Source organism: Phalacrocorax carbo, chromosome 3 (assembly GCF_963921805.1).
Source record: "Phalacrocorax carbo chromosome 3, bPhaCar2.1, whole genome shotgun sequence".
NCBI classification, from domain to species: Eukaryota; Metazoa; Chordata; class Aves; order Suliformes; family Phalacrocoracidae; genus Phalacrocorax; species Phalacrocorax carbo.
In genome coordinates, this window is record NC_087515.1 from 128,271,248 (window position 1) to 128,288,490 (window position 17,243).

Consider the following 17,243-nt stretch of genomic DNA (forward strand, 5'->3'; position numbering starts at 1 on the left):
TTCCGCTCAATGTTGGAGTGCTGGCCATATAATTATTCTACTACCTTTTCATCCCAATATTATTGCTTTCCCAGTCCTTCAGAACTAGGACCCATTGCTATAACCAAGATGAGACCTTCAGCATGAGCCTGCACTGGCTATGAATTTATCCGGTCCTTTGCTCATCCACAAAAATCTTTTTCAGTACTTTTTTTTTTTCCCTCATGCAATATCCCATCCCCAAGGTGATTATATAGTTCTGTGGGACCAACCCTAGTCCTGGTGGTACCCACATCCCCACTACATTGGACCAGTTCTTGCGCCTACGTGGTTATGTGCTAAACCAGACCAGGCGACTGGTGTGGAAGAAGGCAAATCCTTAAAGCCTTTCTCGAGCTTCAGGATCTCCCACGAGCCTTCTCAGGCCGCTGTTTGTGAAATGCTGATGTCCCAGATGTTCTGCAGGAGGAAGGAGCTTGCTTGGGGTCTTCTAGAGGTGTGCTGCCTCCTCGCACTGCTAGCTCCACCTTGCTCGCACAGTTTCAGAGATCCCGAAGCTGAAAGAGTGCATCCAGGTTTTTTATGTAGAGCAGAAAAGGAACATACTGATGGATTATGTGGCAGAGGTTTTGGTCATTTTCTTACTGATTCAGAGTCTCCAGTCCAACCAAGATGCACAGATCTGTCCAGAACAACCTCAGAGAATACCACTATTTTCCCTTTGCTGGGCAGGTGGGAACGGCTCCAGACAGAGGAACAGTTTTCTTCTAGGTGTTTCTGAGCAATATGTCCCTGGGCTGGGGGAAGTGGTGGGGGAACTGGGGCAGCACTGGTTGCACTGGTTGCGGGGACACTTGCAGGGTTATGTTTATATTGCATCCAGCGCGAGGTGTTCACTGATTTCTATCCCTGTTGTCCATTTACTTCAGTACCAGCATGTGAAAAAAAGCCACTTGACAGACTTAATTATGCAGAAGATCGTTGATCTGGAGGAAGATATTGAGAAATGTTTTATACCTCCCAAACAGCCACTCAGCGAAGACGTAGGTTGCTTCATCCCAGAAGTTGCATAAAAGGAGTATCCACAAGAACCTCAATGTGACTATAAAGCAGTTTATTTGGAACCCTAGAATAATTTAGTTTGGAAAAGACCTTTGGAGGTCTGCGGCGATGGCTAACACCAACACTAGGTCTGGCTGCCCCAGACGTTGTGCAGGTAATTTTGAGGATCTCCAAGGTGGGAGTCTCCGCTGGGCCGGGTGGCATTGGTGCCCTAAAGCCAGCCAGCTCGGTGGGATGTCTCCCATCCTGGCTGGGTGGAGAGAGGGCTGACAGGGGAGATGGGGGACCTCAGTGCGCCAGTCCCTGGGTGACCTTGGGCAGACCGCTAAGGTGTGTGCCAGACCCACACAGCCACGCAGAGGGGACTGAAATGCTCTCGTTCCAGCAGCAGATCCTCCATAGCCCCTTTCAGCTGCTGCCCAAGGCTAAAGGCACCGTAGTTCAATGGAAAAACACCTCCCAGTGCTGAAAGTCTTCTCCTGCACAGGTTTGCTTGTGCCTAAGCACCGGCAAGTGGCATTCCTTTGCTTGCCCCTGTAGGAAGACTTAGCTGGGTGGCAGCTGGCCCTGGCAGGAGGCATGCTGGAGTCCCTTGCAGAGTCTTAGAAGTCTGCAGATGTGAAGACCATTACTTGCTTTTTCCTTTCTGAATTGCCTGGAATTTGAATGCAAACTCCACTGAATGCAAAATGCGTTTTGGATGCGCGTCCTCGGGGCTGGGATGAGGAGCTCTGCTCCCTCCTTGCACAACTTCCCCTCGTTCGACGTGGTCGAGGATGACCCCCTCGAGCAGAGTGAGAGCAAGCCAGACTCTGTAACTAAAGCAGTGACCTGGAAGAAGAGGGAAATGTGTTGCCGGATTAAAGCCCAATTCAGATGCAACAACCACGGGATGAAACACTGCAAAAGCACATGGCAGCTTTACGGCTGTGGCTTTGCGGTGGCTGCTGCAGAACGTGCTGAGACACGATGCTTCCTACGCCCTTGCAAGGCAGCCGTGTGTGCCGAGGCAGGGCATTGCTTCCTCTGCAAGGCCAGCTGCTAAACATCGGTGCTGTGGCTGAACCCCGGTGGGCAGCTCAGCAGCACCCAGCTGCTCGCTCGCCCACCCCTGGTCAGATGGGGGAGAGAATCAGACATGTAAAGTGCAAAAACTCCTGGGCTGAGGTAAAATGAGTTAACCAGTTATCACAGGACCCTGAAACCCATGAACAAGGGGGTGGGGTGTACACGTCCCGGACCTTCGGCCAGAAGAGGGTCATCAACGACTCCCTGGCTCAGCAGATCTAAGAAAAACATGACATGACTTTTGGAAGCATATTTGGTTGAGAGATTCCTTTTCCTGCGTGAAGTCAAAGGGTGCAGAAAGGGGCCTCGAGGTGCCACGGCTCATCCCCTGTCCCACAGCAGGATGGAGGGTCCAGCCCGTTTCTGATGGGTTTTTGTCCAACCTCCAGTATCAAGGACCTCGCAGCCTCCCTAGGCAACCTGCTCCATCACTCCCTGAACCCTTGCACTAGAGAACTTCTCCTAACATCTAACCTGAATGCCCCAGTCCTTTTATTCCTCAGGGTTATGGAAATAGGCTGTTGCCTTCTGCTTCTCAGTGTCCTTCCCTGTGTTGGAAGACTCTTGTGTTTCCCCTCAGCCTTTTCATGGTTGAACAAATCCCAATTTTCAGTCCTTCCTTGCCTGTCCCCAGCGTGTCTCCAAGGTGCGTTTCCCTGAAGCGCGGTGCAAAACCTGGTGTTGCTCCTCCGAGGAGAAAGGCTTGTGCAGTGGGATGCCCTGCTCCAGGGTACCTTCTCACCTCGTACACACCCTGGGGCTGTCACCTATTTTTATATCCAATGCTCTATCATTGCCTTGCTGCCCTTTAAACCCTGCTGCTGCCGGCCAGCTCTTCCCCAGGCAGCATTTGCAGCTCGTGTGCGTGGCTCCACACGTACCTGCCTGGCCGGAGAGCGCCCAGTGCTATTTGCCTTCCCGCCACCTTATACAAAATCGTATTTTCTTGTAGCCAAAGCCAAACTGGTTGGCGTGAGTAGCCCAATCCAGCCAGCCCAGCGTCATCTTTGCTTGTGAATTAGCCGTATTTGCCCGCAGAGGGGATGGAGTGAGGTCGCGCAGAGAGCAGTTAGGAGGAGGATTTAATGGGAAGGTGGGACAGACTGTGGTGCTCAGCTGCAAGGCTTGGGCAGACAAGTGTGTTGAGCAGCACCTTGCACTTGGTCAGTCCCTTTTACCCCCTTTTTTCCCCATTTTCTCTTGCTTGTTCTTCCCCGTTCACGTCGATCCCTCCTAGTCCCCTCTCAAATAACTCACCCCAATTAAGTTTTCCCTAATTATTTTAGTTTTACTACATGCGTACCCAAATTTGGTGTTTCTCATATCTTTACCTACAATATCTGGGCCTTGTAGGGTGTTGCTGATATGGGCACCTGGTCACTGACGCCTTGCAAGACTCTGCTCCACCAACGGTCCCCCAGACTCCTGTGGGGCTCCCAGTGAAGTTTGACCATCCCCCTCAAGGACCCATGAAATTTTAGGGTGATCTCTAACTTTGGTCAGCTTCTCCCTTTCCTAGGTGTCATGTTCAGCAGTTTCTCCTGCCATGCCCAGCAGCTTCTCATGGTCTGTTCAGGTGGCAGCACCTCAGACCATAGCTGCCTGCCCACGTATGTTCACACCCTTGGCACCAAGCATGGTCAGCAGATATAAAACCAGAGATAGTTTGTGCTTCAGACAGCTTGAGATTTGCATGGCAGACAGGAAACAGAAAGATGGGGACAGAAAAGAGAGACGCTAGAAGACGGTGAATAACAACAGCTAAAATGAAGACTAGTTTTCATCCGGTCACTTGCTTAACCTGAAGGTCACTGTGCCTCCTGCGGCTCCTGGTTGCCCAGTGTCCAGCAGACTTGGGGGCAGGGAAATGCCACAGCACCCCAAAATCTGCACCCATTGCATGTTGTGAGTGACTTGAAGTCCATCAAGTGGGACATGAACGTCATCCCAACCTCTGTGTCCTGGAGGAGACCTGCTCAGGCCGTTGCCGCAGGACCAGGAGAGCTTCCTCCAGCCAAGATGGACCAGGGTAGCACTTGTATCTTCAGGTTTTAGAAAGGGACAATTTGTGCCCAGCATTTGCTCCTTTTCAAATAATAATAAAAAAGTAACTAAGGCCACATCCTCAGTTGACTATCAAAAGGAAGTTTCCACTTTCTGGGACCGTGGAAATCATGCTGCTCGGCTTGCTTTGTCCCAGCCTGCATTCCTGTGGCTTCCCCTTGGCTTCCTGCTCCATCAGGGTGGGGAGACAGTGGATGACACCTTTTCCTCTGTCCTCAGTGAATTTATGATCCCAACAGGATCCAGATGGGAGCCAGGTCCGCACTGAAAGCCTGCCCACGCAGCAGCAACTGCAGAAAGCCAGGATGAAGTAGCCGGTGGTTGACATGAAATAGAAGCTCCGGTTCCTTCAGCAGGAGGTACGCTCGCCTCGCGAGGGGAGAGGGACGGTGCCTGCGAGGGGCTGTGCAGGCAAGAAGGAGCGCTAGAAGACGGGGAAAGCGCAGCCTTTGTAGGACCTGTTGGGGTGATTAGTTCTGTTTCAAGGTCCTGTAGAGGTGAGAAAGGGAGATATGAGATGTTCCACCTTGACTTTAGCAAGCGTGGTATTGAGGAGGGTGTGGAGTCCCTGCCCTTGTTCTTGTACCCAGGCATAAAACTTCCCAGCTGGACATTAGACTAGACTAGACCAGAATATTTTCTGCTGGAAGGGACATCTTCCATGTTAAATCAGAGCGCAATGGAGAGGTGATGCCCGCCGGCACCAGCTGTTCCAGCCATCTGTTGAATGCCACACTTTCATTTAGCTCGTCTTTATGAGGCTATTATCAGGTTGATAGCGTAGATCATATTTTTATGACTGAAGTGATGGTGGCAAACATTTGAAGTTATTCTTGCAGACAGACTTCATTATCAGGGAGACTGAAAGTCATCGTCTAGAAGGAAGCAGGAATCTACCACTCCCTTGCTGCATCCCTTCAAAACGACCGGCTGCCGTGCTATAAAGGTATGACCAGTCACCTCCTCTTTTCTTAATTTTATACTGAAGGTACTTTTGATTTTTAAAGAATAACCCCAATATAGGCTCAGAAGAAGAGCCCGGGCTTACAATCTGCCTGTTGAAAGGCTGGGAAGGAATCCACAGGGCAAAAGGATCACTTGGTCATCAACTCAGAGAGATTTCTGAAGTCCAAAGTAGGTCATGCTCAAATACAGAAAATCAGCTGCCTGTTTTACCTTAATTCACTAATTCTTGTAAAGTAAGGAGGTTTTTTTTCTAGAATTAATTCATTGTGATTTGTCTGTCTTCAAAGGATTTCCCTCATGTCTCCTTTAGCATCCTGAAGTAGTAAGCTCATGAATTTGTTAGTGCCTTCCTCTCCCATCGGTAGGTGGCATACTCAGAAAATGGAAAAGTTAAAAACCCAGAATCCAGAAGTCTGAGGTTTGCTTTAGGGGGACACCTTAATTACTGGATTAGTTAATTCTGAAAGTGGATTGCTGGGCCAGTTAGCCAAGCCTAAGCTGGAAAGTGTCCCAGAGATGGGTCACCTGCGATACAACGGTGTAAAGCACTGCATTTTCCTTTCCCAAACCACACCACCGGCTCTCCTCCCCTTGGGCATCTTGGGTCTGGATCTGAGTGTGACAGTCACCACTTCAGGATCACAGGGTCACAGAATGCCCTGAGCTGGGAGGGACCCACAAGGACCATCGAGCCCAGCTCCTGTCCCTGCACAGGACACCCCAAATTCACACCGTGTCTCTGGGGGCCTTGGCCAAGCGCTGCTTGAATATCGCCAGGCTGGTGCCGTGATGCCCCCCTGGGGAGCCTGTGCCAGGGCTCCACCACCCTCTGGGGGAAGGACCTTCCCCTAATGCCCAGCCTCACCCTCCCCTGGCACAGCTCCCTGCCGTTCACTTTACTGACAGCTGCCGCCAGGCAAAGTGGAGCACAAGCCTACAAGAGGATGCAAACCATCCTCAGCAAGAGTATAAAGAGAGAGTTGGAAAGGGGACTGTTTGAAAAAGTGCAGGCGAGCATGAGAAGGCGCTTCCAGGACCTGAGGGTAAGTTGTGCACCTTCTTGTTCCTTGGGAACTCTTTACAGCCATTGGCAGTGTTTGGGGGTAGAGAGCAATGGCTTAAAAAAGGATCTGGTGAGCACATGCGTGGTAGTGTAAAGGCATCTCCTTGCAAGACGTTGGCATCAGGAGGATCTCATGTACACTGGGAGGCCACCGCTGGCATTGCTTTTGTGGCAGGAGTAATCTCCGGTGGTCCCCAGAAGCATTATTAATGTTGTTAATCCATTACGGCTGCTCACCGGTGTCAATCCAGCTTAGCTAAAGACACTGATGTGAGTCTGAGCCACATACCTAAGGGTCTGCCCACAAACGTCTAACTTGACTAGCAGTTTTTATCCATAGTTGGCACCTACATCACTCCTATCCTCAAATTAGTTAATGATTTGGGCTTTAGAGTAGCTCAAAGCTGCTGCCTCTGCATCTCAGAGCTCCTCAGACCCAGCAGGCAGTAAGAGGGTGGTCTGGGGGGCTGGTGGGGTGAAAGCCTCCTGCTCATGTGCTCGGCCGTGTGATGGCTGCAGGTGGAGATCACCAAGAAGGAGAAGGACTTCAATGTGCTCAGCCTTGCCTTTTGGCCACGGACCAACTCAGCAGCGAGCTGCCAGGTACGGTCCCAGCGCACGGGTTTGGGGGGGATGTTTCGTGCAGTGCCTGCGGCCCCCAGTCCTGCACCCTTGCTTTGGAGGTGCGGCAGGGACGGGCTACAGGGCAACAGGACCTCCCAGCTGTGGCAATGCCCAGAAGCTGCCCGCTCTCATGCAAGTCGCCTTTGTCTTGCCGTGCTCCAATTCCCAAACCTTTAAACACCAAATAACCAAGCCCCGCAGGAGAAATGAACTCAGTGAGTATGGTGGATCATTTCACGAGCAAGGAAAGGTGACAGGTGAACCAGGTGTCCTTAATGGACTCCTTTTTTTCTTTTTTTCAGACTTGCAGAATGAGTTCTTCTTCACCCATTGCCGTTCACGAGAACCAGAGATGCTTGGAGTGCTGCAGGGATCATCTCAGATGATTCGGTTTTATTATTCACGTCGGTGACTTGCTCTCTTTACTCCTTGGGTTCATAAGCAATCACCTCAGGTGAATTCGTCCCCCCTAAAAAAGCATTTCCAAGGTATTTGGTATGCATTTTATGATATTGCATGAGTCCCGTGCAAAGCCCAAGCACCTTTGCCCTGCATGCCATGATGAGTCCCGCACCCTTCAGCACTGACCCTCCATCCCAAGGTTGCTCTGACCTTGACTCCTCGTGCTGGGTATCACCCTGGGCCGTGGGGTTGATGCTGTCCCAGGAGGAGCAGGATCAGGGTGTCCGTGACTCTGACCAGGCTATTGGGGTCCCCCCAGCTATCACACCTCTGTGCTCCTTCATGCTTGTGGGTACAAGCCTTTCACCCTATAACCCACCATGCTCATGTGCCAGATGTATCCCGATTTTATCTGCTTATACCTCTTTTGATACTTTGGATTTTGATAGTAAAATAAAAATGTTCAGAGCAAACCTGGAGGTATTACCATCCCTGGAGGTATTTAAAAGACGTGTAGACGTGGCACTTTAGGGCAAGGTTTCAGAAGCCTGGGGGTGTTGGGTTGATGGTTCAACTTGATGATCCTAGAGGTCTTTAACAACCTTAATGATTCTGTGATTCTAAACTTGCTTATACTTAGCGTGCTGCCGTGAAAGGCACGCTTGGATAAAACCAGCCCCACAGAGCTGCTTGGGAAGGGCTTGCTGCTGCAAAATGACCCGATGAAATGGGTTTGATGTTTCCAGAGGAAAGCAAGGCAGAACCTCTGGGGTCTTCAAAGGAGAAATGGCACCAGAAGACAACCAGCCTCGCAGGGGGGTTTTAACAGCGAGGAGAACACTGTAATGGTGAAGGAAAATCTCCTGAGAGATGGAGAAATATCTGGAGGGAGCACTGAGAAAAAGCTAAGTGGGGAGGACAGGAGTGCAAAAGCAAACACAGGGAAAAGCTGTGCAATACCTTGTGGAAAAGCTCTGTTGTGGGAAGCGTGTGCCCATTGATCATTAACCTGCTGCAGCGTCGTGAAAAAGCGCCTGTGTCGAGTTTCTTGTTTGAAATCCAGGGCAACTTCTGTACAAGCTGTACAAGCAACGGCCCCAGGCTGCGCCAGGGCAGGTTTAGGTTGGGTGTGAGGGAAAATGCCTTCCCTGCCAGAGGGGTCAGGCCCTGGCACAGGCTGCCCAGAGAGGTGGGGGAGTCACCGTCCCTGGGGGGGTTCAAACACCGTGCAGCCGTGGCACTTGGGGCCATGGTTTGGGAGGCCTGGGGGTGTTGGGTTAGGGGTTGGACTTGGTGATCCTGGAGGTCTTTTCCAACCTTAATGACTCTATGATTCCGTGATTCTAATTAGTGTTAAGGCTGGTTATGGCCCTTCAGTCAGAGCGGGATGCTGTGCCCAGGTATGGCGTGGGGGTCCTGACCAAAGGCCCAGCCCCAGGGTTGCTTTGGAGAGGAGAGAGTTTAGCAGGTTGGCTGTGGCCGGCTGGCTGTGCTCTGGCCAAAAATCAGCCCTGGTCAGGTTTAGTATAGCCCTAGAGCCCTGTCTATGGTACAATGAGAAAGGAGCCCATGAATGTCTTTTTTGGGGTGGGGGCACTGCTGCATGTGTAATGTGGGAGCAAGTGACGGTTGAGCCCCTGTGAGCTGGTTTTGCTCCCTTGGATGCTTCCCAGGTGGGGCACCAGCCTGACCCAGCTTTATGCTCACTGAAAGCAGCTCCAGGGCTGACCCTGCCTTCACACCTGGGCCAAAAGCCAAGCAGCCAAATTGCTGGGGGGGCCCAAGCTTCAGGCATCCTGGGGTGGGCTTGGAGGCAGTGGGGATGCTTGGCCATGGGTCTTCTGGACCCCTCCAGGCTTGTCTACATCAAGGAGCAAGCCTTCTCCTGGCTTTTCATCCTCAAATCTTGCATATCTTCACCATCCCCCTGATATTCATAGGGTATAAAATCATTTTCCCTCCTCTGCTGCTGATCCAGCACCCCAGGGCAGCTGTGCTGGAGGCTTCTGAGGCTGACAAAGCTGCCCTGTGCTAGGACCAGCCATCGAAGGGGTGCGTGGTGAGCACTGGTCATAGTCCAGTGCCTGAGCAATGACACAAGTGACATCAGCTGGAAAAATGCCTTAATTACCTTCTTTTTCTCCCTCAAGCCATTCCTGAAATACAGACGTCTTTAAGACCTTATCACTGCGCCTCTGAGTACAGATGGGTTGTGGAAAACCAGGGGCAACCTGGGGATGGTGAGGACTTTGGGACGGGTCGACTGAAATGGCAGGGGCTCAGGGTGAGAGGGCAGCCTGTGCCATCATCTGCTCTGCTTCTGCAAGCGTAGGAGGGGACTTCCCCAGGCTTCTGCCGCCCTCTGCCCTGTCCTTCACACCAGCTCCTGTCAAGTTATTCTGCTTTCACTCACTTGCAGATTTCTGGAGGGTAAAGCTTTCCAAGTTTAACCAGCTGCCAGGACCTGAGAAGTCACAGCATCTTTTAAACCTCATTTCTTAACAGAGGAATTGGTTTTTTAGAGTTTCTCCGCTTTGCTCAAGGACAAAGCATGTCATCACCACAGGGGAGTGGGGATGGGATGCCTGCACAAAGGTTTCTTCCCCCAGATATACCATTCATTTTAGGGAGCTACCCTTATGGCAGCGTGTCCATCATGCCCATCTTGCTCTGCTCTTTCTGCACTTTCCTTAAATGTCCAACACAAACCACAGCCAGGAGCGATTTGCCTGGCTAGGGGGACTTTGGGGCCGACCCAAGGTTTGCTATGGCCTCCCCCCTTGGGCAGAGGCTGTCCTCAGGGATTATGGAGACCTGAATTCAGCTGTACATTTCCTTTTTTTCCTAAAGAAATCTGGGATCTTGATATGGGCAAAAAACCTGGAAGCTTTGGATCACAAATAGGACCGATGTCCTCTCCCGTGCTCGCTTATGGGGATGGAAAATCCTCCTCCCCAGTATTTGAAATGTCGCTTTTTTATTCTGTTTCAGAAATCTCCAGGCTAAGAGACTGTGTCAGGAGGCTCTACCTGAAACCTGATACAAGATTATATGGAGGAAATTCTTGTTATTTTCTCCTTGGTGGATGTCTACAACCGCCTCAGGTACAACGTGGTATTGGTTGGGCGTAGTCTCCGGCAGAGCTGGGCTCGTCCTGGCAACGGCCTCTGCACGCTCAGTCTTTCTCTGATCATTGAGCTAGGTAGCCAACACCCTCATCCTTCTCGGGAAACAAATGCAAAGCCTTTCCTCGTACATTGGATTGAGCTAAACAGGGATTTATTGCATGAACAGGGACAATTCTATTGCTTTCCCCTCCGCAGTCCTCGTTTAACTTTAAGCTGCCCAGGAGTTTCCAAGGGAGAAAAATGCCAGGGCACATTGGCATCGCACCAGGCAGCTGTGCCAAGGGTTGTGTCATCCTGCTCTTGCAGGATCAGCCCCTCCAGCAGGAAGGGCTGGGTGAGTACGTGAAAGTTGAGATCCAGGCGCTGAAGAAGTCAGGTCTTTGCCCACATGGAAGTCCCTCTCTCTAACAGGGTGAAGTCTGCAAGAGGTGCATGCAAGAGAAACCTGGACAAGATCTTCCTCGTGAGCAGCACAAGCCTGATGCTTTCTCTGAGGCTGGATAAGTTGATTTTGTTTCCTGTCCTGCAATTGCCTTCACCATCAGCTCAGTTTCTATCACCCATAGACATCACTGACAAATTCCTTGAGGTCTATGAGGACGAGACAGTATATTCTTGCTGCCTATTCAGTGTCACGATAGCTGGGCAATATAATTTTGATGTTCTGTAAAGCGCAGGGATGTCAAAGAGATTCCATGCCTAAAGCAGGAGGTCAGAGACCTGCCCCGGTTGCTCCACAGTTACATGCCAGCAGCATTAGCCAGGTCTTGGGAAGTCTTTAGGTGGTGCTGCCAGGAGCAGGGAGTTGAATTCGATGATCCTTATGGGTCCCTTCCAACTTGAGATATTTTAAATGCACTAGACAAAGACGGTCATGAACAAGGCCATGCCTGATTTCCTCCCACCCAGTAGCAAGTTCTTCCAGGGCTCGTTCTTCAGCAGGACTCCTGGAAAGAGCAGGACTATTGCAATGCCAGGACGAGCTCGGAGAGGGGCATCACACGTCCCTACAGCTGTATGCTCTTCTTCAAGGAGATGGTGCTCAGCTGGGGACAAGTATGAAAATGAAGGCAACCCTGCTGGTTTCCTCTGCAAGCTCCTCTGGGCCTGGGTTTTGTTGGGGCTGGATGCTTGGCTTTCTTGCTAAAGCACTGGCTGGGGCATGGGGCAAGGCATGGGAGACCCATCATCTGAGCTGTGCTGGTGCTTTGGGTTTCTCCTACAGCCAGTGAAGGGAGAGGCTCTACAGGAGGTAGTTTAAGCCCTACCTGTTTTAGGGCAGGATGAATTATCCTGCAGAGATCTTTATTTTGTGCTCAGGAAGGCTGCTAGTGGCCAAAGGAGGCTGCAGGAGGATGAAGCAAAGGCAGAGGGTTTCTGGCTGTCCTCTCCATAGACTGAGACAAGCAGGAATGACCTGGGGATCCAGGTGCAAAAAGATAACGATGAGATGTATAAAAGGGCAGAAGAAGATGGGGTTTCTTTTGTTTTGGTTTTTTTTTTTCCTGGGCAGTTACATAAAAATTGCATTGCCACCAGGAATTTTGACATTTTTTAAGTCACCACTTGTTTTTTAGTAGAAGAAAAGCAACAAATGCGCTAATTCTCTTGCTAAAGCCAAATAAACACAACAAAGCAATATCTCATAAGCCATGCTTTTGGCTTGGCAGGACAAGATGACCCAACTCTCATCCTTGATAAAACAACTCTAAGAACAAGAACTTTTTGTGTCCCGGTACATCTTGTCTTCATTCCCTCAGTAATACACGGATCTGGTGAAATGTTTACTGTCATCTAACCTTGCCTGGTCTCTTCTCAAATACCCCGACAAAACTAAGCTTGGAAACTCTTCTGCAGGCAACCTGGTCCGGGAAGCTCAGGTCTTTCTTCCTCCCCAAGAAACCTAATATTTCATGACGTTGTTGAGTTACCGAGCGAACTAAAACGCTCTCACCGTTATTCATTTACTTAGGCAAAGCTTGTAATTGACTTATGTGTCTCAGCAACTCGCTCGTCTCTCCCCCAGTGCTTCTAATCTTCCCACAGCCAACATCACCCAGCCTTTCTTTACCTGGAAAACCAGGACTGCATTAGCAGTGCAACATAGAAACCACAGCGGCGTTTGCAACCCCATCCTTTTCTGTTCTGTGTTTTACATGGGTTCAGACAGAGTAAGAAAGAAAATTACTATCTTCCTGTCTCCCGTTCCCCAAGGAAAAGAAGAAAGTTAATTCATCTTGTGTCTTCTGGTAAAAGAAACTTGCCTTGGCCGGCAAAGAATAAAACATCAATGATCAAATCCTCAGCCTGGGTTGGCCTAGGGGTAGGATCCGAACATTGATCTAGAGGCACCGTCAGCGGCACCCCCGATCTGTGCCAACCCCTTGCATTGGAGCTCCCCTACCCTGCTGTCGCCTCAATCCTCCCGTGCCTGGGAAAGCAGTGACCCCAGGAGAGATGGCGAGCAGGGGGAAGCCCATCATCCTCCTAATGGTCAGTCAGGAGGCACCTCTGATAACCAGTAGTTATTGATTCAGCATTGGGCGCAGCAGAACTGGGTTTAATGCTGAGCCACAGTCAGCTCCTGCTTCATCCCTGGGGCAACACTAGATGTTTGTGACACGACCTGCTAGAAGGTAATGGAAAGTAGATGGGAACCCCAGGTGACCAGAGCATGATGGATTTGGTCCTAAGCTTGAGAGCTAATAATAATACCCTGCACTGCAAGGAGATCCTAGCTGTGTGGCCGGGTACGTCCAGCCCAAGATACAAACTCAGCCTTTAGAAGTCTGTGCAGTACATGCCTTTGAGGCCATGCTATTAAAACACCGGTCAAGTCAGCTTGAAGACACGTTCATTGTTATTACGGGCACCTGGAACTGGAAAACTCACACATGCACACAAATTTCTGCCCGCTGGCCTAAGGACACCGCCAGCATGCCTCGGTGTGGGGGGGTGGGAGCATCACTCAGCTGCCGCAGCCTGGATCCCTGTGCACCGTTTGGCCTGTTGGCCAGAGACCACTGCTCTAGCGAATGTCTTTAGCGGTGTAGGTGCAGCCCAATATCCCTCAATTTTACCGTCTCATTCTCCGTAACGACCTGGTGTGCTCCGCCTGCCCCCGGGCTTGGAAGTGTTCGGATTCTGCTGGCAAACGAGGCTTTGGAGAGATGCTGGTAAACACATGACAATGATTCCTGCAGACGAACATCATCATGAAAGCCCTTGAAAAAGAACTTCTGAGAAAGAAGAGTATCTATGAGTCCCTTGTGTTTTCCATCCGCAGTTCCTTATCGCTGTGTTATGAAGGTAGGACTGGTTCTCCATCTAATTCTGCATCCGCCACTCTGAGTTTGCTTGTCTGGCCCTGGGGCACGTTTCCCCAGCTCTTGCATTGGGTCTAGGTTCAGAAGCCTTTAGTTTCACTGGCTGAAGGAGGATGTGTAAATTCATGCCTTTGGGTCATGTGTTCGGTGGGTGACAACCTTATTTCCAGAGAAAATGTTTGAGTTCCAAAACCTACTGCATAAATCCCGTGTCTTGTTGATGCTGTTGTCCCATCCCTTGACTGTCAAACCACATAAACCCATCATGCTTCTCTTGTGGGTCAACTGGAGGCTCTTCATCCCCCAGATGGAGAGGGGCTGGGGAGGAGAGACCTTGCCAAAGGCTACTGGGGAAAGCTGGAGGGGAAGCGGAAGGGGGTAGCTTGAAGGTTTTGGTGTTGAATAAAGGAGGTTTTTAGGTTGGGAAGAGGTGGAAATCTTCCACCGGCTGGTTCCCGGGCAGCATGGCTTTAGCATCAACAACAGCATGTTGATGTTTCCCACCATTGCAAGAGAACCTGCTCAGATCAGCGGGAGGGAGACACATGAGCGGATAAAAACCCATCTGGAACAGGACATTGAGGTGGAGGTAGAGAGGGAGATGTTTGAAGAAGCAAAGGAGAAGATGAAGAGTCAGTTCCAGGATCTGAAGGTGAGTGATGCTTCAAAACCTTCTGTTGTCAACCTGGAAAGTGTGATAGACAAATGAATGGCTGGATCCGTGGCCACTGCAGAATGATTTTAATGCTTGGTGAAATTTTATGGCCTGGCTGGGAGGTAAGCGCTGAGATGACAGAGCGATGGTGCGAGATGCAGGTTGTTCTGCGATGTTATAAATGTGACAGTCTTTGGAAACTTCAACGAGAAAATGAGCTCTTGATCAGCTTCAGCTGATTTTTGTTGGGATTCAGTTCCCTCGTTGTCCCCAAACCCAGCTTTGCCGTCCTTACTTAACAAGCAAAATTACAGGTTTCTAGGTAGTAATTTCCTAGCTTCGTCCCATCCTTTCGTGATTTCTGACCTCATAGGAGCTCTTCTATCACCTCTGGCCATTCCGATCATTCTTGTGGGTTTAAACCTGACGGGTTTAGGCTGTGATCACACACACCAAGACTCATCGCAGTTATTGGAGTGAAGTTCCTTTACATTGGCCAACAATCTGGCACGCCAGCTTGACCGGAGATGATGTACACCTAGGCGGGATGTAGACTCACCTAATAAACTCCGCATCTGCTTTGGGTATGGAAGGTCAGTTTTGATGCTTCCCCAGCAGGTTTTTTGGGTAAGGATCATAGAATCATTAAGGTTGGAAAAGATCATTAGGATCATCAAGTCCAACCGCCAACCCAACACGACGTTGGTGTTGCATGGTATGGGCATGGTACGCCCGGGTCAAAGCGACCGTCACTACCTTAACAACCTTGGCACTCCCAGCAGATAATAGTGCAAACGGGGGGTTCCTGGCTCCGTCATCTGACGCCTGACGCTGTCGTCTCCGCCATCGCAGGAGCACATCACCGAGATGCTGGAGAAGGACTTTTCCAACATGCTCAGCCTCGCCTTTCATCCGTGGGACCGACTGGTTGGGCTGCTGCCAGGTAAGGTCCAGCTTCTCCTCTCTGGGATGAACGTGGTGGGTGGAAGAGGGTTTGGGGACAGGCCTAGAGGGCTGTCTTTTTCCACCATGTATTCCTAAATAAACAGCTGGGGTCCACGACCGCTGAGCACACTTGCATGTTCCCATTCATTTCTACTGAATCTGTTATCATTTTCTTCCCCTTCTCCAAAAAAACAGAGGCCAACAGCTAAATCTGTTTTATTTTGCTCTTCTCCTTGCAGCTCTCCAGAGGAACACCGAGAAATCCAGGCTTTGCCAAAATCCCTGTGGCAACTGGACCAAAAAGACCTGCAAGAAGAGTCTTTCTTTGCCTTTTTTTTTAAATAAAAAAAGTAATTTTGGGGGGCTTCTATCATTAATTGCTTTTAAGCAACCAGTTCATCGCTTTTCTGTGTTGACCATCATGCAAGCGGGAATTTTAGAGACGTTATGGGTTAGATTCAACAGCTTAAACGCAGGTTCATAAGAACCCAGGAGGGTGCAGATCTCTTCTAGGTCCCATGTCACATCTGCCAGCCCCTCACGAAGGGGCTTCTCCCCACGCTGGCCTCGTTTGGAGAGCACTGGAGCTGCCTCAGCTGCTTTGTTAAACATCTTTTAGGAAATAGGACAATAGATGACGTGTGTGAGTTTAATTGCATTTATACTAGAAGTTAGTCGTAACTTGTGCATAGCTTTTTTCCTCTTTTTATAAAGGTAAATCCCTTTTTTCCTCATGCATTTCAGTTTCCCAGTAGAAACCAGCAGGGCGAGACTCACCTATGCCTGAATCGAACCCAGAACCATCCAGTGGCGTGTTTATTGCATGGTGTACGAACCAAGAAGGCTGCAAAGATGCAGCACTCTGCTGGAAATTACCTGAAATTTAATAGAATATTGACCTTTTTGGATTATATGTGGCCGGTTTGGATTTTTTTTAATGCAAAAGAAGTAACCAGGCAGGTTGGGTGTTTTGTATTAAAATGAAACCTTGGGAATACTCTACAATAATTGCCCTTTTTGCCGCAGCTTCGGTTTCCCTGGGGCAACTTTTGCAGATGTTTGGCCAGGCCGGAATGGAGCATGCTTTGATGGTGCTTTGTCCCAGACCTTCGGGGTGTCTTTGGTAGCTGTCCCAAGGGGTCAGGGGTGGCTGTGAGGGGCGGCTGCCACAGACTCACGTTGTACCGTGGTGTGAGGAGACCTGCAGCCGTGTGGTCGCGCCCCTGGAAACTTTCATCCTGATGGAAGAAGTGATGTGTGTGTCCTCAGCATGGTACCACGGCTGGAGATGCCCCTGGGCAAGGAGCACTGGCCTTTCTCCCCCCAGGTCTTGCCATCCTTCTTCCAGGTCTAGGTCTTGGTCCCGGTATGTTTATGGCTTCCACAAAGGTGTGTTGCCGAGGCCTGTCTGATGGCACCTGGGGGTCCAAGTGGCTCATCGTGTGATGCAGCATGCTCAGCTCTCCTGGCCCCGTCAACCCTATGGGTGGTGAAACAGCCGTGAGCCAGCACTGACCCCACCGTCCCGGGCTGTCCAGTGCTCGCTCACACCCATGCACACCCACCCCAGGGAGACAGCAGTCACCCTCCTGATGGTGCCACTGGGCCAAGCCAGTCCCCCTCCCACCCTGGAGAGAGAGGCTCCTGCCCCCGGGATGCTCCTGCCCTGGTCCCGAGGAATGCTCCTGCCCCCGGGATGCCCCTGTCCCGGTCCCGAGGGATGCTCCTGCCCCCGGGATGCTCCTGCCCCGGTCCCGAGGGATGCTCCTGCCCCCGGGATGCTCCTGCCCCGGTCCCGAGGGATGCTCCTGCCCCCGGGATGCTCCTGCCCCGGTCCCGAGGGATGCTCCTGCCCCCGGGATGCTCCTGCCCCGGTCCTCCCGCCCCTCCCCAGCTCCTCACGACCGGGGGTGGGGGGGCGAGGCCGGCGAATGGGCGTCGGGGGCGGCCCCGGGAGGTGG